The sequence below is a fragment of the Homalodisca vitripennis genome, chromosome 8 (assembly GCF_021130785.1).
Source record: "Homalodisca vitripennis isolate AUS2020 chromosome 8, UT_GWSS_2.1, whole genome shotgun sequence".
Classification (NCBI taxonomy): domain Eukaryota; kingdom Metazoa; phylum Arthropoda; class Insecta; order Hemiptera; family Cicadellidae; genus Homalodisca; species Homalodisca vitripennis.
This window is the reverse complement of record NC_060214.1, coordinates 36,924,373-36,946,005: the sequence shown is the minus strand read 5'-3', so window position 1 is coordinate 36,946,005 and position 21,633 is coordinate 36,924,373. Positions and strand designations below refer to the sequence as shown.

At 31.2% G+C, this 21,633-nt stretch overlaps 1 protein-coding gene across 1 annotated transcript in view; it reads right to left on the bottom strand.

The window, feature by feature from the left end:
- Nucleotides 1-15,227, bottom strand: part of LOC124367564 — a 236,511-nt gene extending 221,284 nt beyond the window's left edge. The window contains exon 1 of the mRNA XM_046824497.1: nt 15,121-15,227. The gene's annotated coding sequence lies outside the window, so the exon portion shown is untranslated. The remainder of the gene's footprint in view (nt 1-15,120) is intronic.
- Between the last annotated feature and the right edge of the window lie 6,406 nt (nt 15,228-21,633).

Here is a 21,633-nt window from a genome sequence, read left to right as displayed (position 1 = left end):
TTATTACATATCTTTTGAAAAGTCAGTACTAAACAAAAGTACTTTCTTTGCTAAACAAAATAATATAGATATCTAATTTTATTTTCTATTTAGATGATTACTTTGGAGCAGCATGGCACATGCCCAGTTTATTAAACACGTCCGATAAATTTGAGACACTTTTGAGGTACATCTTTCTTCTAAATAGGTCGAAAGGGACATTTTGATTTGAAAGCGTTTAATTAAAAATTCATTTATAATATTTTACGTTGATTTTGTTACAATTTATGTACTTCACAACCGTTCCCAATAAAACAAAACGTTTAACATGAAGACTTCATATTTGTATGAATAAAGATTTTTAATCGAGACGGATTAAAATACTATTGAAAATGACAATGATAATTTTAATTAATTATAATAGTATTTTTCCGTCCATATTGAAATAGATATACATAGAATTTCTATAATTAGTTATGATTTATTCAATTGCATAGAATTTTCTTAATTTATTTGGATTTATTCAATCGTTACTTGAATTTATCAACGAGCACAATCACCTTGGCTTGCCCTGTGAATTCGAAATTTGAAACATCAATCCTTTGTTTACTTGTTTTCAAGAATTGTACAAAGTGAATTGGCGTAAACAAAAACACAAACTCAAAATAAACTAAAATGTATTCTTATTTTAAAATAATTACTAAATTTTAAGGGATATGAGTGGTTTTGGATCTTTATTATAATTCAGAACGTGTTAAATGTCGGATTTCAGCTCATATTATAAATGAAAATGTTTCTTCCTTTTACTTAATTACCGAATATAGTGACGTTAGCATTTCATAAGTCAGTACATACTGACAAATGCACTGGCTCCAAATTAATTTGATAAATTTCGACGTCATGCAGGGTGCAGACTGTACCAGACGGGATAGCATACAATTTCGTCTAGAGAACCAGTAAGTGCTCTATTGAGCTGGAGATCAAAGGGTGGAGCATTCCCTCGCGCTATTACACAGAGATGCCTTGTAAGTACACTCTACTGTGATAGTATGTAATATCAACTACCACACCATGGCTTGGTAGAATGTTCTATGAATAGCACTCGGATGTTTATATTAATATCTCATGATATAAAATGTAAATAAATATCAAGTGAGTGGATAAATACACTTAAGTTAGATCAGTTTTGAAGATATTGTAATTATTTCTACCGTCCATGATTCATTTTTGTATGATTGCTTTTGTAAAATGATTCATTTTTGAGTTAAAAATATCTCATAATTACACGTTAGAAATACGCTATATATATCATGTCAAACTGACTTTGCTAAGGAATAAGAACCACCACATTGAAGTCCATATACATAATCAAACTTGTTCTTATACTAAAAGACGTCAATGTAAAGGGTCATGCAAAATCTACAGGTCAGTATCGCTGATGCTTAGCCAAAACTCATAGGGAAAATATTTGAATTATGTACTAAGTAGCATTTAAGTTACATGCAAGAATTGACATCTAGCCAATTTCAATGGAGGGACAACGCACCACTATTGAATTATTAGAGTTTAACAATTTACAAATTAAGTTTCATGCACAATTTAAAGTCTGCAGTAGACTATTTTCTAGATTTTATTCTGAGTAAAAGGCTCCGCGGACTCTCAGTCCACGAATACATGTACTACGATAGAAATCTCGCCAACATAACAATGCAATTTTGTAAAGAAATTTAAGTCAGTATCTCAATGTATAGTTGAGAGCTGCAGACGGAGAAAGTATTTGACGACAACCTTTATTCTAGCTAACTCTCAACGTAATGAACTTGTCCACAGTTAGTTTAACATACACCTGTATTGTATTATAATAATACATCTCTTGTAGTTTGTATTTGTTTAAGTAATAAATATTTTAAATAGCATTCCAATAATTGCAATAGAATTATGTACTAATTTCAAACAAAGTTCATCATAATTTTAATTAAAAATTAATTCTATCTCGTACTTTCATTTTTTTATAAATAAGAGAAATTAATATTTTCCAAGCAATATTTAAAACAATTTCTAAGAAATAAAAATCTTCCAATACAGCAAGACAATAAAGAACTACGTATACTTATTATAGTAGTATACGTAGCAATATTGTACGATTTTACCAAAGATAAACAAGTACAATGGGATATCATTTCCTGTGTCAAGACGTAAAATGTTAATACGCAGTAGATAACATGTATGGAAATGGTTCCAGCTCAGCTCAATGCGTAGTGTTATGTATTGTTTATGTATTTCAGTATGACTCTAAACTGATAGCATTATATAGTCTTTTGGACATTACTTGAAATATTCCCGAGCTATAAATATAATCAAAATTGATAATATGTTTTTGCAATCAATGTTAATTGACAACCTTCGTAAATAATATGCTCCAATTTTAATGTTATACTATTAAAGTTGTATTAAAATATTTTTTACCCTAACTTTATGTACAGGATTTATCAGGATATTTGCCATCTTTCATCAGTACAGGAATTAGCAATACTACGTTTCGAGATATGTAATATAATTATTTATTTTTACATAGTTTGTAGTTGTGTTATGTTACTTATTCAACTGAAGAAGAGGTTAGGTTACAGATCCCAAAACGTAGTGTCACTGGTTTTTTATATGTATCGAAAATGGGAAATGTCCGTAAAATCCTATTTCCTACACAATCCTTCCATGATCAAAAGCAAATTCAAACAAAACATTATTCTACAGACAGTTAATACTTAACCAACATAATCGATCGTTAACATGACTGACTGTATATAAGGTTTCTATTATAATTTAAATATTTAAAAATTCATTCACTCAACAAGGTAGCGTTTCTATTATGTATTAAAAAGCTAAATTTAGTATTTAAATACTAAATTACTACATGCAATTTATAAAAACGAGACCAGTTTAAAAAAATTAAACTGCAATATAAATTGATTCCTACTAACATTATTACTAAACTAATTCATTTCCTTGTCAAAAAACTGTATTTTGAAAAACACTATAATAGTTTAGCTATATAAAAATGCATTTAATTTACAGTAAGAAATGCCGTTTGAAATGCGATTTTCAAAGGTGGTAGTGATTTTTAATAACATAACAGGTGTATGAGAAAATATCTCTACCAACAGGACAGTGCAAGGTGTACATCTTATATTTTTTCAAGCAAACCTACTGACAACATTAATGCAACAAACACATTCTGATACCTTTAAGGATGAACTGGTGAATAACTATATGAAGACTATTTTAACTTTTTATTATACCGAGGAGAGTTCATTTCTGACCGTATTACATCTATTTGAATATATACAGATTACAACTATCTGTACCATATCTGGGAAACCCCATGGATGTCTGGACCAGCTCATCTATAACCGTAAATATATCAAGGAATTAAAAAACATTAATCATAGCAACATATAATATGATACATTTGAGACTTTTATTTTCACTTGTGATAGAAAACATATACATGTTCGTTTGAAATCGTATTTCAGACTGTTGATACTACTTCAAGTTGAAGGCCAATTAGAGTTCACTTGTGTACTGTTGCAATAATTGGTAAGGTGATTGGACAGGTAATTGGAATAATTGACGTATGTTATTGAAACTGGCAATCAGCTTGTACATAGACGGGAAAATTGGATATTGATGAACACTGTTTGACGAGCACACATTGAGACACAAACACAAACAGTTACGTTCCATGAATATAATTATATCTTATTATTAAAGGGGTTTTATTAAAACATACAACTTATTGCTACCATTTATGCATTTACAATTAAAGAAAACTACATTTATTTAAAGATTTTTCAAACTTCATTAATGCAGTTAGTGGATTATTTATTATGCCCTTATCATAAAATAATGAAAATGTTTTGTACCGCTTTGTAGAAATTAAGGTATTGAAAAGCAACGCTTTAAGAACAGGAATCTGATTTCTTCGTCAGTTGAAGATTTAAAATATTTCAAAAATCAAGAACAAAACCTAAGTACTTATTATCCTTAAAACATTATTCCTACAAGTTCTAAAAACTGTAAGTTTACACATAACATAATATTAGTATGTCTTTTGTTGAGTGTTTATACTTGATGAATCCTTTAAGTTTTGAAACCTTAATGTATGCACTATTTACAGAAAAATCTTTGCAACAGGTTTAGACTCAAATTAAAACCTATTATAATAAAATTATGTTTTTTGTGTTCAAACGATAAAGCTTTTACTTACAAAGGACCTCACTGTGATTATGTTTTATGGACTAAACAGAAATATTACAATAATAAGTTTGTCATTTAATTTACTAAAAATCATTGTATCAACATATTTTTTACGAATGCAGTGAGAATTGCTGCTACATTTTCGCTTCAGTCTGCGTCTGATTTCCTTTTCCTACGTGGGTTCTCTTCCACGTAAGTATTCAGCGAATGGTTGAATTACTACAGGTACAGTTATTCAAATTACTATGACCATGTATCTTCAGTTTCAACCATTTACTATTTAATAAATTGATAAAAAATTTTAAACAACGGTTGCTACCTTTGTAAACCTAAACACACAGTTATGTTAAAAACTACTTAGTAGTTTGAAAAAATAAAAACTAAAGCAAAACTCATTGTCTCATTTCTTGCATGTTGCTAAAATATATATCATATATTAAAACAAAGATATTGTTAATGAGTCGTAAAAATAATATGAAAGAATCCAGACACACCCTGTATATATTTAGGGAAGTTCTTTATATCTACACATTTGATGCACTATATACAGCACTAATAAGTAATATAAAGCTACAATATAAATAGTTCCATGCATAGCCTGGCATTAGAGCAAGACGTATATATGATTATAGTCCTAGTTGGATGTAACACCTCTGTGAAGTACACAAAAGATCAACCTGCCAAAGCCTGTTTTCAGTAATGAACATCCGATATTCCACACACAGTGGTGCTAAAGCGGGAAAACAGTTTACTTAATTCCAGTAGAATGTTCAGTGGGCCTGTAAAACGGTGACATGGCGTCTGGTGGGGTCATAAAATGTAACGGTGTTTTGAAAATGCTCTTTGTCTTTCCTTTGTTGAACATTTACGGAAAGAAGCGCCTGGAAAACTGTTTATCCAATAACGTAGATTAGGTTTTGTAATATAATTTTACTTTCTGAAGTGTTATACTGATCAATAATATTTATACAGTATTTCTGAATTAGTGCCTATAATGGAACAATATTTCATCATAGAGTAATACAACGATAAACAAATATTTTATAAAAGTTACAGCATATGTGTAATTGTTATATTAAATTAAGTATATAATGGACCATCTTATAAGAGATAAACACTTTAGAAAAAATTGCTGACTTCTCGAAATGTTGACATAAACACATATTGTTTGTAGTTGGTTTAATGGGTTCTAAAAATAATCAAACTAAAATTTATTTCCAAATTATATAGAGGTATTTACATACTGACAAGAATGATGAATGAGAATGAACTATGACATATTCAATTGTGGTTCTCAAAAATAATTTAATTTTACTAATACTTTTGAACACAACTAAATAATGTTACAAAATATTTAATAATTAATTTTAAATTTTTTGGACAGAAACACACTTTTCAACACACTCGTATGATTTATTTCAGCAATATTATGCTAAAATTGATCACTGTGCATCTAAAGGAAATGTGGTAAGATGTCTCATAATAACGCAATGTATTAAACACTTAATAATATGCAAACACTGGCATAAGTCAATTGTGCGCAACTGGTCTCAATGGGGGTATAACCTCAGATCACACAAGTTTCAATAAGCAAAATGGACAATCAGAAGATTATATTTTAAAGGATTAAAGTATCGAAAGAAATGAGTAAAATCATTAATCTCTGATGGGTTTCCGAAAAGTCCCTCATTTATGGATGAAGGTTCAAGAGAATGCCTCATCTTTCATAAGCACTCATACTTCAGCCAACTTGGCGCAACAAACCAGGTTTGCTTTAAAGTGATATGTACAATGTTCATTCAGTTTTTATCCTTTGAATAACTGTATAAACGTGGAGTACTTTACGTTTGGATTATTGTTGCTGCTTGGGAGTGCCGATGGCTGAATGGTATAGGACGTTGCACTTTGGATTCGAGATAGGGCGGGTTCAAATCCTGTATGTTACCGTTGCATATGTTATCAGTACCATTAAGTTTGTACTGCACCGACTATCTCCCTTATTCTGTTTGATAAGATCCTGTTACATGGCAGTGGGCCATAACGATAGGCATAATAAGGCTTAAACCGCTATAAATAAAAAAAAACATAAAGAAAACCGCTCCATCCAAAGGTTTTATGGTGTTTAAGGACATAAGAGATATTATGAAAAAATATCTCCTCTAAAAGATTAGGGCAAGCTGTTCATCTTTCAACTTGTTGAGGAAAACCAATGGATATTTGATACAATACTGTGCCCTTCTAAAGTAAACGAGGTATGCATCTCGTTATAAGGACTAAAGTCCACCTTTTAACAAGGAAAAATGAGTGTGCCCTTATTAGCTGTAAACCTAATACGTCACAAGCCAGTAGGTGGTTTAGTCTGAATAAGGTTTTATTGTGACAGTTTTATTGCGTGATAATGCCTTAACTCTAACTTATATCTCCCACGTAAGGCGTAATACTTTAAAAATGGTTAAGTACTTTTTGGTTATAATCACATTCAATCTTTTCCACAATTTAGTTTTTATATTATTTATAAAAATTAAATAAACTCCATTTCACATTAAGTATCTATGACGAACTTTGAATATGGATATTTATATAAAAATATGGGTATTTATATAAAAACTATTCTGGCATATTATTATGCCAACTATTCACGTTTTATAACATGTTTATAAAGAAATGGCTATAAAAACAGTACTTCATCCTACATCACACACATTTACCTGTTGATAGTTCAATTATTGCTTGTAACAATTAAATTTACACAAAGAAATAATTAATATCTGCCAGAAGTGGAATTGAATCAAAGATAATATTCGACTTCTGGTCTTAAAATTTTACTGACCACTTCAATTTTTTTTATTCAATCATGATAATAAACCCGATGGATTATTAAATTACGAGCCGGCAGTACTGCAGTTTAATATTCAATTGAGCTCCGGGTCATCCAATAAAGGGACGCCAGTCGCATTCAAAGCGGGTAGGATTAAACGTTTGCATACAGGGTTTCCTCTGTTTTATTGCGTTACTATTATTCAATGAAACTGGTGAGAATTTCATAAAATACTGAGAAACCTATTTATGATGATAAATAATTGTACTCGTACTGATGTAACGAATAAAAATTCCCGAACAGGAACTTACAAAAAATTACTGAAACTAAATTGCGTTCAATTTATTACATTTTATAGAGCGTATACATTTTGAAAATAGGCTGTTTCTGCCTCCATTGTTGTATCATTTAAACCTGTGATATTTTCATACCATAAAAAATATTATAATAAAAATATAAGGGGGTTTTCAGACCATTAAACTTTTATTTTTTCTTATCTTTAATCCTTTGTCCAAAGAAAAGTTATTTATAAAAGTTTTAAAATAAAATAAAAAAACAGTTAATCTGTAAGAATGTAATATTTAACAAGTAGTATATATTAAATATTGAGAATCTGGTATAGGTTCTCAAAATATATTTTTGAACTGTGAACTTATAAAAGTGAATCGTAGGTCGCATCCTATGGGATTATGGGGTTAAATACGTCTGACAAAGACAACAGATTAAGTTGAATTTTAAAAGAGCCACCCTTTCGAATTGTACTACGAGAAATGAGGGAAACCTGACTAATGATAATTACTGATCACACTTAGGAATGATCTCATATCACGACATATATGAATGCCATCAGCACTTCTTTGTCCAAAAGGAACCCTATTGATTTTGTAAAAATCTATTTCAATCAAAATTTCTGCAGTAAAATGGCAATAACTGAGGAAAAAGGTATAGTCACTTCAGTAAAGACATTATTTTGGGTCGTTCCATACTCCACTGTGACGGTTACTCCGTTTATTTACTATTTTAACCCTTATTTGCATTTTCTTAATGGTGGCCGTTTTCAAATGAACCATGTAATGAAAAAAGGGTATATTATTTTGATTTCTTATGTGTAAGATTACTGTACTGAAAAACTGAAATTACCTATAAATTTACTTTTTTAAACACGAAATATCGTTTTGTTATGCAAAATTTCAAAAACATTAAGATTTTAATACCCCTATGAGTCCACTCACCAGTTGTACTAAATGACATAATTATTGATGACGTTCACCTAGGAACTTATTGTAAAAATCTGTCCTTGGATAGTCATATTAACCTAGTCTGCGCTAGAATCTACTAAGGCATCCATGCTTTAAGGCAATTGGCAGAATGTTGAAGAATTCCCTACTTAAAATTGTCTATTATAGGCCACACATGTCATAAAGCGTAAATTTGTTGGTGTACGGACTCATGTCCATTTGGTATGGATTTTCGTCCTCCAAATGAAAGTAGTACGAATCATACAAACCTCGATGAGTCAGAGAATCCTTGGGATCGTTTCAGTGAACTTGATTTGCTCATGTTCTCTGCTCTGCCATCTACATTTATTAGACCGTCCTGTACAGTCACCACGGTGACGCGGGCCAGGAATGTTCATAAGTACAATACTAGATGCCGAGGTGTGTTTAGAACTGCACGGCTCAAGCTCCATATTTAAGAAGGTGGTTTTAATAATAGGAATTCAGTGTTTAATAGGCAACTAAGACGCCTGATGGTGCAAATTTTGTGATGGGAAGTTTGCGGATCAGTAGGATTAATTAACTTTGTAAGCTTGGTGTGCCGTTACGTCCAGCACCTAAGCAAACATTCTGTGCTTAATGTATTATATATGTTCAAATATAGAGGGTCATTATTTGAACATTTGATTCATTTCAATATATTTTGTATTTTTTCCGGTGCAAGAAATAAAACATTGCAAAATTGTTATTATTAATAAACTTTAAATATATATGTATAAGGTGTAAATTAAGTCCTAATATGACTCGATATTCCACTCAGATTGAGATACAGATGTAAAATCTTCATCATACCCATTAAAATACTTTTTGGAACTTTTTGAAGAAAAAAAATATTTACCCCATTTTTTAAATTGGGGTAGAGCAGGGTCACTTTAAGTTTTCAAATTGCAACCCCTATATTGTTACATGTAATTTGAAATGTACATTCTAAAAACACAATGACATGAACAAAACATCTATACACCGATCCTAGGAAAAGTTATGGGAAATTAACCCCCTACATCAAAGTTTGTAACTTAGTCCTGATAAAGATTGAGATATCAATGTAAAAAACTTCACCATACTGAAATATTTGTCAATTTAATATTCTATATCGTTGCATTCTAAAATACTTTTAGCGATACTTTAGAAACACTGTTAATCGAGTGTTAATTTATTTCGACCCATACTTATTATTAAAATTGTTTACATCAGAACACAAATAGCTACTAATTATACCTACTAGCGTCGTAATTCCAATTCAATTGAAGCTTTGTCATCGTTAAAAAAGGATAAAGACTAGCTCAGTACAAGAATGCGATAAATTTGATGCGTTTACGTAGACTGAAAACAATGTAACCGCGTCAGAGGCACGATTGCAATCAAATTAGCTTGTTGCAATACGTCACAACAACAGCTAGAGCTCTGTGTACTTTATTTGAAAAATGCATCCACTTTTTCACATAATAACCATCATAAGAAAAAAAATTTGAGCAAGCAGTATAATGTATGGTAAAATAAAAATTTGACCTTATTCAATTTATATAATGCTTGTTTTTTAAGTATAAATATTTTACTTTAACTCTGTAATAATTCTTATTTTCATTCCTATCTTCAAAATATTCTTAAGACTTACATATTAACAAATATGTAAAATAGGGTAGGTGCCCAAAAAAAGGTATTTTTATAGATTCAGAATTGCGTGTGTTGTTAGCGAAATATACTCCCAAAAACTTATTGTCAACCCCACTAGTTTTGGAACGATTAGAATTTAAAGGCTACCCAAAGAGTTAAAAATATATAACTGTACATTTTACTCCAATAATTTTTCAACGAGACACATTATACCCATCGTCAGACTCGTAAATAAACGTGAATCCAGTAAATGGTACGAACAACGCGAATTTGGTTCAAAACTATTTCTTTATATTTTAATACCATACGTTCCTTTGTTGAAAAATATTCCGTTCAGTAGATGTTCCTATCTATGGCTTCCAAAAAGAAACACACTCTAAAGAAACCAACTGCATGGAATTTTATTCTGATTTGAAATACGACAGCATAAAATTCCCATTTTTCCTAAGTTAAAAGTAATACTAGCACAACTGTTTTACCATTTTTAAACATATTTTTATTATATTATAATTTACGTTTGAAAAATTTTAGTTAAACTTTTATATATAACTGAATTCTTGTATAAGCGGTTAAATTAGCAAGTACTGTGAATGAAAGTTTGGTATTTATGTAAACTAATGTAGCCCGCAGGATTTAAATATTGCAGTTGAACCAAATTAGCGAGCTATTATGTTTGACGGATTATGTGTAAAACCACTCATGTGTAATTTCGCTTTGCCACTAATCCCCAGTGGTTTTCGTTTCATAATTAATATGCATATAGGTTTTCCTGATTTGCTTGATAATGTTTAAAATTTAAAATCTCGAATGTAATATTTTACTCTATTAATATTATTGGCTAGGTTGATAACTAAAATAAGAATATATATGATGCATACCTTAAGGCAAAGAGAAGATTAGACTAGGTGTTGTTGAGGGTATAATATGTGAGTGAGTGAGGTTGAAATTTCTAATCAAGTGTTTATTATAATTTAAGTAATGATCGACCGAAATATGAGCAACTTAGAAAATGGGTTTTGAAAAGAGGTGATTCCAAATTGGATATTTTCAGTAGGCTGCTAAACGGCAGTAAAAAGTCTCCCATAATAAATCTCTTCATTGTCAAAGAGTGACATAAAAACTTTTACAAAATGTACCTCGTGAGAAGGGTAAGTATGGGTTTACGGTGTCACGGAAATAGTATTGAACTACGAACGTCTGCAAAGTGTCTTTAAATACTAGTATTTGAGAACAATACCAACTCCATATCAGATATGGGAAATTGGTTTTAATGTTCTTCACATTTTAATATGAGAGATCTAAATCTTACAATTTTATGACGTGAAATAAATAACTTATATAACGACCAATAGATTACTGTAAACGTTTTTCCTAAGTGATTCCAATCCAATCCAATCGCTAAAATCGAAGAGTATTGAAAAATCAAACGTAGAATATATGAAACCAGCGATCGCATCAACTCAACTGGCATTTCTGAAATAAATCGTGCAATAAAATTATTAACTTGAACCGCGACTGCGTCACCGGTTTTGACGTCCAATAATTGGACGGTCTGAGGTCTAGTTGAATAGCGATCTACATCCAGGGGTTCAAAATCCTCCCATATTTATTTTTCAATAAACAGAGAGAGGAGGAATAATGATGGAGGTTTTACTCGTGCGTTTATGTAAAAAGCCCATTATATACACTTTACATCTCGATTATATTATTAAAACTGCAGTATATGATGATAATATTTGTTTAAAGTTGCTATAAAGATGCGTATGTTTCAATCCGTTTTACGAACACATCCGAAGTTGCCATTTATACTCTCAGTAATGCAGTTTCAATATGGATCGTAATGTTTTATGAATGACAAAACCATTAACACCATTATGTCAATACCAACTCTATTTTGGCTAAACTAAAGAGTAATAAAATTATGATCTTTGTTAAAATAATTTATCAGCCATTATCATTATGCAGGGTAAAGAAATGTTTTTAGCGTTTATGGAAACCTATAAGTCTAATGATTTATACATTTAAATTCCATCAGCTAGCAGATCTAAAAAGTATCTCGACAAAAATTAACACATAGACTTGAAATTTTGCCAAAAGCTTCATTAATATATTGGTAACATTGAAATTAGAGATAGTCCATGTCACTCAATGGGTTATAGGTGAGATTAATACAAATTTATACATTGGGTTAAATGAAAATGTTGAGTTTAGCTCCTGTTCAATTTCCTCTTGTGTGCTGTAACTGAAATCTAATGCTGTCGCAGATTTGACTCCTAGAAATCTGGAGTCGTGTTTGTCTGAAGGGATCCAAAAATAGTCAGCGACGAAGAACAAAGAAGCTGAAATGAATTCTTCACATCATTTTGACATCGAAAATACGTAGACAATAAAATTTAATGCTTTCTATGTGAAGAGGTATCCTTTTTGTCTCCTCTATTGCACTACATTTTATGGTCTAATGTCTGATATCGAAACGATGCAAAGAGGACGTTCCTAGCTTATTCGTTCTTCATCGTTGACTATTTTTGGATCCCTTAATACTTTCTGTGGAAGAGGAAGGTGAACTGGAAACTTAACACTCACAATGAATCAACCCTTCCATCATAGCTGAGTTGTGTGTGTAGAAGCAAGGAGTGCTCCACCGTGATTTGGGGTAATGTCAGTCAATAATGTAGTGCACTCAATTATGCACCTAATTAGGCAATTGGCATACCTCTGCACCTAGATTGCAGTATATTTTGTAGTCTAGGTATATCTGATGTAGAAACTATTTAAAGAGTTCGTTTTAAGCTTCTTCGTTCTTCACAACCGACTATTTTTGAATTCCTTTAGACGAGTCAAGTTTTAAATAGCACCAGATTTTAGTTAAGGCACGTAAGAGGAAGGTGAACTGTAGCTAAATTCAAAATTCTAATTTAAACAAAATGTAAGCTTAATTTGTTTGTAAAGGAAAAAACGTCAGAATAAATATATTTTCAGCCATCTAAGTACAAAGGTATATAATTTTATCATGGTGCACATTTAGTTTAACTATCAGCAAGATATCTTGAAGAAAATATCAGGCTTATACTTAACATTCATTTGATCATAGCCAAGTATGAGTTCTATGATGACTAAATGAAAAGGATTTTGCTGAGAGTAGGTGAGACCTTTCACTCAGTAGAATGACACAATTTTTCTTTCATCTGCCAGGGGTCTGCCTTGTATGAAGTACCTTTCTTGTTAACTGTTCCGTACTAATTTAGAAACAATTAATATTGCTGGTCCCAATATAATTAATACAAGTATTTATTTTGAAATGTGTGGTATATGGAATAGTGGAAATATAAATTCCTGTACTTATTTAATATCGAAACATGGATTACATTAAATTTCCGTATTGAAAAAAATTCAGCTAAGCCAGTGTTTTCCAAGTGCCATAAGAATATTGCAAGATTTGGTTTCTGGATAGTAAAATATTTGTAACATTATCTTAAGGTTAGTAAGATATGAAGCCGGTAATATCAGTGTGTTTCACATTCTGCTGTGAAGCAAGTTTGATAGGGCTGACAGATAACTAATCTATTGTAATTTTATCGTGAGACTGGTAGAACAAAATTGATACAGCTCGTATTATCAAAATAATACGCAATACTTCTTGGCTCTATTTAGACGGTGCAATCGACTTTCGGATTGCACGTTTTTAAAGTTTAAATTCATGGTTTTTTAAGAAAGAAACTACATTAAAACTTTTTCTATTACTCTAAAACGAATCAAATGTATTAATTGCATGAGCAAAAAGTCTTTATCAGCTTTTTGTAAAACAAACTGACCACTGAAAAATTAAACGTTATAATACATCTTCAGGCAATCACATTTTTATTCCATACCGAATACGAGGGGTGGGGGTTTACCAATACTCATATCTTATCCTTAAGAGCTGACAAAAATCATTTATTACGTCACTCTCTTAACACTCTGTAACGTAACGTCACTTTGCCTGAAACAAGTCGCTGATAGACATTACAATTTAATACATAGTCCTTTACCACCGAGAACTTTCTTTTTGTCAACGCAAAGTTGAGAAATAAATATTTTGATACCATACATCTTGGCTCTACGAGATAAGGAAGATTAAGTAAGAACGAATATTAACCACGAAATGATTATTAATTGAACGAATCTGCCTAAAACAATCCTAAACCAATTAGCTTTAAGTCAAGACATTAATAATCAATAAAATAAAACTGCTCCACCAGAATGTTTAAGCGCGTGCAACTCTATTACTGTCTTTAGTCATCAAAAGCAATATGGCAAGGAAATTACTTTTAACAGACACAGTTTTTTGGGATTCTGCACCGTGGCTGAAACTGTCCAATTTTTCTGACAGATACTATCACAATTTTACCGGAAATGGTTACCTAAAAAAGTCTTAGGTTTTCAGTTGCGATCGTTTACCTCTAACCTACCATCATCTATGACTTGAAAAAACAACGTGTTTTCAGTTTACAATAATTTAAGAAAATTGCCTAATGTAATTAATTTTATCTCAATAAATAAAATTTGTTAATGAAAAAAAGTCATTCCCCTAGTTATCTTTAATGTACATACTTTTTATATACATATAAAAAGATACATACTTAAGATATCCTTATTTTCAAGTGTTTGTATTTTGGGTGTAATTATAAGGTATGTCAAAAGTTTGCTTCAGATTCCTGCCATTCTTCGTGGAATAATAATGTTTATATTATTAATGTTCTTTCATGGCATATTTAAAGAATCTTATCATATTAAAAGATTAGTTTCTGCTGATAAACTATTGCACCACCTTCATCAAGGAAAGGTTCAGCTTGGTACAAAAAAATGTTAACCTGCGGTGAGTTTAAAGTTATTCTATTGCATTCTATAAGTAAGTAAAAAGAATCTCTTCCAGTTATATGTGAAAAAACTATTACTATGTTACATGTATGTGGAGGTCAACACTTAAAGAAGAGGAAAGATAATAGTTTTCGAAACGCCGAGTTTCAGCCTAGTCGGAAAATCCTATTATTCTTACAAATCATCCATTGTCCACAATGAACTTTAAACAAGCCTTTATTTACAAATTTCTACCAAGAAGATTATTTATAATCATGAATCGTCAAGTAATAGATTAATTTACAAATATTTAGAATGACCTGATAAACAATGTTATCTTACCTTTTGACAGGAGGACTGTTAACATCCTTGTAACTCTGGATAAATCCGCAGTCTTTGCTCACCTAAATGACACAGTTTACACTATATACTGAATCACATGATTTCCACTGCACTAAAGTACTCTCTAGAGGTAAGTTACGACCGAAGGTTTCAACACACGAGGCGGACACCACGGAGCTAACGGACAATGAAGGGAGAACAGTGACGAAGTAACTATCGACCCATGTCGCCCGTGCCAGGCACCGCCACAAACCTACATACTGCCTTGTGTTGTGTTCGCCCCCCAAAACAATAATACTGACTACATTAGAGCTGGTCGAAGCGATCGACTTATGCCTTGCTTCCTTGTCGCCATTTCGCGAAAGGGTTAGTCACTCTGCAAATACACAGTAGTTGTACAATCGCGCCTTCGCCAATAATATTTTTAACACAAATCTTTTATCCTTCAGACTTAACTGGTCTGCTTGCCTGAATTTTAAATTTATTTAGTTATTATTTAAGTTTTTTTAATGTTTCCCAATACTTTGTATGAAGAAATGTGTTTCTATTTATTTTTCAGTCTCAAAATATACTTTTAAGTATGGAATGTATAGGAAAAGTAATTCTTGGATATTTAAAAGAGTTATAATTTGTGGTTACAAAGAATTATTGCTTGAAGTTGTTCTTAATTTAAAATTATACTCTGTTTAAAATTTCGGAAATGTCTCAGTGGTAGAATTTATTTTGTATTTTCCAAATTTCCGTTTCTATAACTTTATGTTTATTGCTGAAATTGTTTGTTTATTACAAAAAATAAACCGTTAAAATATATATTTTCCTGCTGGTTTCAAAACTACGTGGTTTTTTCTAGACAAATATGCTAAGGAAAATAAAATTTGGTTGTATTTGAGAAAGAATTGGAAATATTTAAAATAATTAACATGTATGTCAATGCATTTATTATTCAACTGCAAAAAACTTAAATTAAAATTATTAATACCCCTATAATACTGTTGAAATCAAATAGTTAACAATTTAATAATGTTATAAGTATGAACCTTTTGACTAACTGTCATTACGCGATGTTAGTAACTAAATAGGACTTAAAATGAGGTCACTTATCATTTTGTTTCACATAAATAGCATTCTTTAAGTAGGGACAGGAGTGTCTTGAGATTTGAATGTTCACGATAAGCATCAGTCATATCAAGGATGTTGGATGACATCTCATCAGTATACATGTATCTATCATTACCTCTTTAAAGACGGCTGTATTAAATGGGATAGGAAGAAGGTGATTTCAGCATTAAAATAGTTTTACAATCCAATTTTTGGACATTTCCACAACAGTAAGATTACCTATTAACATATTTTTAATATATACTGATTGCCACATAATAGTGAGCCAACGTTAAGACCACTAACAGCCATACAATACGTAATAGCTTGGGTCCATGGTATGGAAAAAAAGGTCTAAAATTTTTCCCTACCAAGTTAGGTTTAGACATGAATTGCGAATATTAAATACAATATGACAATACATATCATGTATCAAGCTCTTTTTATACATTGGCCAATCTTGTTTTAAAAATAAATACTTAATGGTTCTTATGGAATCTAGAAATCCTATCCCCTCCTTCCTTAATGAATGGTAAATATAAAACTGCATATTCCCAAATGATAACTAATAAGACTTAACGATACTAATAGTACGATATAGTAATAGTTAACGAACTTTCAAACATTTCAAGCATATCTCATAAAGGCTTCTGTGGACGTAATGTCACACAAAATAACGATACAGGATGGTCACTCTTTACGTATGAAGTACGATGTTCCTGGTGCCAAAAATGGTAATTTCGTTAATCTAAATTCTGAGATGGACTTTCAAAGCTGGTGCTTAGTGCTGTTCCTTAGTGAAAGCCTTAATTCAACGTCTCTGCTAAATGTCATTAAAGTATTTCAGAGGACTTATAACGTGTGGTTCACATAGGTTAAAATGAAACATAAAAGTAAACTTTACATTTAGACAGAATGGTGTACTGAGAAGGCCCACATTAGCATTAATCCTCTAAGGGCTCAGGGCACGTGAGAGCAAAACGCTCAACGGATTAATCTAAAGTCTGCTTATAAACCCAGCATTTCCTGCTCCCGGGCATTGAAACCTATTAGGCAAAACGAGCTTTGCACAAGCGAATTACCCAACACTTCCTCCCCTATGAATATCGTTGAAAAATGTTTTAACTCTACATTTGCAATATAGTGAGCGGGAGAAAATTAGCAACAGAATTTCCCACTATTATTAAATGTAATCTTAATGGATACATAATGGAAAGAGTAATCCTTTTGCAGATTATATCACTTTCGTAAATTGAGGGATAACATTTACCATTGTCAGTTTTACATCAATAATACACTTTTCCAGGGCTAGATTTAGTTCTTCATGTAACAAAAATCCTAATGCATAAGTTTAGGCAAGCTATAAACTTCGAAAGGTAGTGTTTTAAAATTAGCAAATTATCCTTTAGTTCTTTTAAATTATATATGGTCAATATATTGCATTTAATAAAATTTCATGGATGTTAATTTATTTATTTTAAATGTCACTGTACTTGTAAATGACAGGAAGTAAGTACTGTAACTGATACAATCAGTCGAGTCTGTATGAGTTACCCAACCTCAATTTGCAAATTTACACACATTTCTTTCATTTGAATTTTATGGTATTATATAGTATCTAAAAGAACTTGATATTATTTAATTTTATCTTAAATAATCTTTAATTTTATTAGAGCTTAGTTTCAGCAACACCATCCAAACCACAACAATAGAATATTGTTCAATATAAAACCTTCTGCAAAACAAGCTCTTAAATTTTCAAGCAGACAAAATATTTTAACTTTGAATTAGTAACTAAAGCATTTGTTCAACTTCATTAAAAAAAAATAGGAAAACTATTTTTATATGAGACCAATGATGCATTTTAATTTCGAAATAATAATAATATTATCATCTGCTAATACTAAACTATCCAATAATGATGATCTTTACTAAACAAATATCAATTTTTAGTTTTCACTAAGGTCTAGTTGTTGGTCAAGAACCAATAAATCAATAGTACACAGCTATAATGGTATTACATTTATTCCGTTGTGGCATTGGTTTTATATTCTCCTTTTGAGGTTCAGTTTTACTTAGGTTTTGGAACATCCTAAACGTGGAGCGTCCAACATAATGAAATATGAAGTATCAAATATTTTCCTTGTGGTGTACGATAATTCTCAGTTAATAGTGGTGATGCGAAAACTTTCGTCCAAAAATGTCATCGTACAGTTGTTATTCAACTGGTGACAGATTGTGAGAATCGGTAAACCACAAATGCTTCAACAATGTTGATAACTATTTCTTTATCACAAATTCTTGCCCAAGAGTAGACACAGATGACTCAGAGCGCAGATAACCGACACCGAGTAGTCATGAGTGCGTCAGCAGTAAGCAGCAAGTGACGGAACAGAACATGCTGACAGTACATGTCTGACTGATAGACAGCCACACAGAGCATACCCAGCATCCGGTCGGCTGACCACCATACCTGACATGATGCTGGAGACTTTTTTATCAATGCTACTGCTCTCGTTCTGAAGCGAAAATATGACTTGCTGAATAAATATATCCTTTTTCGCGTTGTGCGAAACCTGGTCTATTGTAAAGTACGCTTTTTCAATTTTCAACGACCAACATTGAGAAATGAAACATTGTTTATAACATTTTCTCCTTTTATGTAGAATCTTTTAAATGCCAGCCTTCACTTCGATCTAAATATATCTCAATAATGTACTCATCCAAAACTCTACTATACTTTGTTGAAAGTTTTTTACTACTAGTGATGGAAGGTTTGAAGGGCTATCAAGATTTCTGATAGTTTCCATAGTTATATGTTACAAAATGTATAGCAAAAATAAAAGGGTTTAACTTACCCGACATTTCCCTTATTTCCTTCTTTCTGTTCTTTATTTTTGAATTTATTAAAATTCCCTACTTCCACCTTACGAAGAGTATGGATTCCAATCCTCGAACCGTTGTGTTATACCTTCTGTAACTCTACAGTAGCTACTGTTATCTCGAACTTATAAACGCTAATCCATGGGGAAATGACAATTTCTAGCCTAATTACATGTTATACTACAAACGAAAGCACATATTTGATCCCAAGAGAAACAAGTCGTAGACTGATATCACTATTGCAATTTTATTTTCATATTTCCATCAATAAACCTTTGATTTTCTCTAAAATGTCATGCATTCACCTTAGTCCAGAGCTCAATTGATATCGGATGTAAGCAAAAATAACACTTATACGGTTTATATGTTGTATGTGTTTATAAATATCATCATCAATTAATATGTTTACATATCGCTCAAAAAACCTGTAACAAATAGTTTATTTCAATTATGCAACTCTCTGCTGACCTTGAAGTGAAACCATCTCAAAAATCTTTCCGGTATATGTTACAGTTAGTGCATAACAAGGCCCTATTAAAACCGTCTCGCTATCTTCTCGTCTGACCAGATGTGTGATATCTCTTGATGGAAAGGTCTTACAGACTTAAAACGTATCTCATAGAGTTAATTGATCCTAGGAAGACATTTATTGAGGTAGGAGTCATTAGATTAAAATATAAGGTACAGATAAATTCCATGTTTAAATTTAAATTTAACGCAGAATGAATGGTTTTTTAATCAATTTGTAATGTACTGTATATGTTAATCATATAACATATTTTTGTAGGTTATAACATATGGTTCGACTTAACTTGGTTGGTCTCATAAAAGATGGAACATTTTTAATTTCTTACGTACTGTTAGGCTCGTCCATTCTCCGTTTTATCAGCTTTCAAATATTGTATAAAAGTACTAATATTCTTAATTGACATATTTAGTTGACTATTGTCAGTAAAAGCTATTTATTTTAAAGATTTTTATTAAAGATTTTGCGAATAAAATTATTTATTTTAATAAAGCTTTCTTCCACACTTGATTTATCAAAAATTAGAACTATAATACATTATTATGATCTGCAATTAATATTTACCATTTGTTTGTAATATACCACATTACCGAGGAAACACATTTTAGATAAAAATGTATTTATGTTTTAGAGACACTAATATTAGATGCCTAATGCCTAATATTAGCAAATATGAAGATTTCACATCAACATAAGAGTCTATAAGGTCTAGGTGAAACGTTTAACACTTTGGTCTGCAAATAAAGGAGAAGAAAACCATATATTATAAGATCCAGTCTTAACGACTTTAGAATACTAGTAAACGTTCATATTTTTTGTAAACGGATATTTTAAATGAGTCATATTGTTTAGTATATACGGTTATCACATCCAAGTCAATACAAATTTAATAAATTTTGTACAGTGAATGAATAGTTTTTTTGAAATCGTAAAATTTGTGTAAAATATCGATACCTTATATTTATACCTAGAAATATGACACTTTATTCAACACTACAACATTTGCTCAATTAATGCTCAGTTATAAATTCAATTTCACAAGTATCATCTTTCAAAAGAATCCATAATATTATAACGATTCACACAGCTCATCATGAACACACAGCTTTAAAAATAGTGAGAAGCTATCATCTATTGGTGATGCTGATCGGTTGTTAACTTTCTCACCGTGGTTGTACATGTGATTTATCTGCATTCTCACCGTGTTTCGAAACAGATGACGTTCTTCCGAAGACAAACACCAATTAACAGACTAACTCCGTAAATCAATCATCGGAATGTCTTGCTAAACACAGGCCTGGTACCTGACATGGCTGACAATTAGAGGCCAGCAACGCGTCTTTCCACCTTGACTGGGACATCGTTGTCACAACAGCTCGGGTACAAAATTATACATCTTGGTAACCCCTGCTTGCTATGATATAGCCTATTGGGCTTATTGGAGAGAGATTGCAGAATACTGGTGACGACATCGTAATATCAGTTACCATATCCGGAATTCATATCTAGCCCAGATAGCGTTCTAGTGGTTATTTCGGAAGTCTATATAACATTAACTTTTTTGTGTCAAAAATTTTTAGACGAAATCTTCAATTATATTTAAGCAAATTTCGGACGTGCATTTTTCTAAATTAGGCTAAAACTGTTTTCAAAATTAAAACTAAGTAGAGTAAAGAAACGTTAAAATTTTTATCACGAAAGTTTTTTCCGCATGAAATATTACGCATAATTGCCTTTTTAATCAATGAAAAAGTTTTGTTAATTATGAAGTTTTAAGAGCCGGCGGTACTTGTGACCAACTTTTTTTAAAGAAATTAGAACAAACATACTTTTATTCTGTTACTGTCTGTTGTAGAATTTTGAGAGTGGTTTTATTTTTAAACTATGCTTAAAATGCACCCACACGATTTTTAGGTTCATCCAAACGTTTATTAGTGTTCAGGGTAAAATTTCAATAGTTTTTTTATTTTATCGGTTAATTATTTTAACAGAAATCACATCACTGG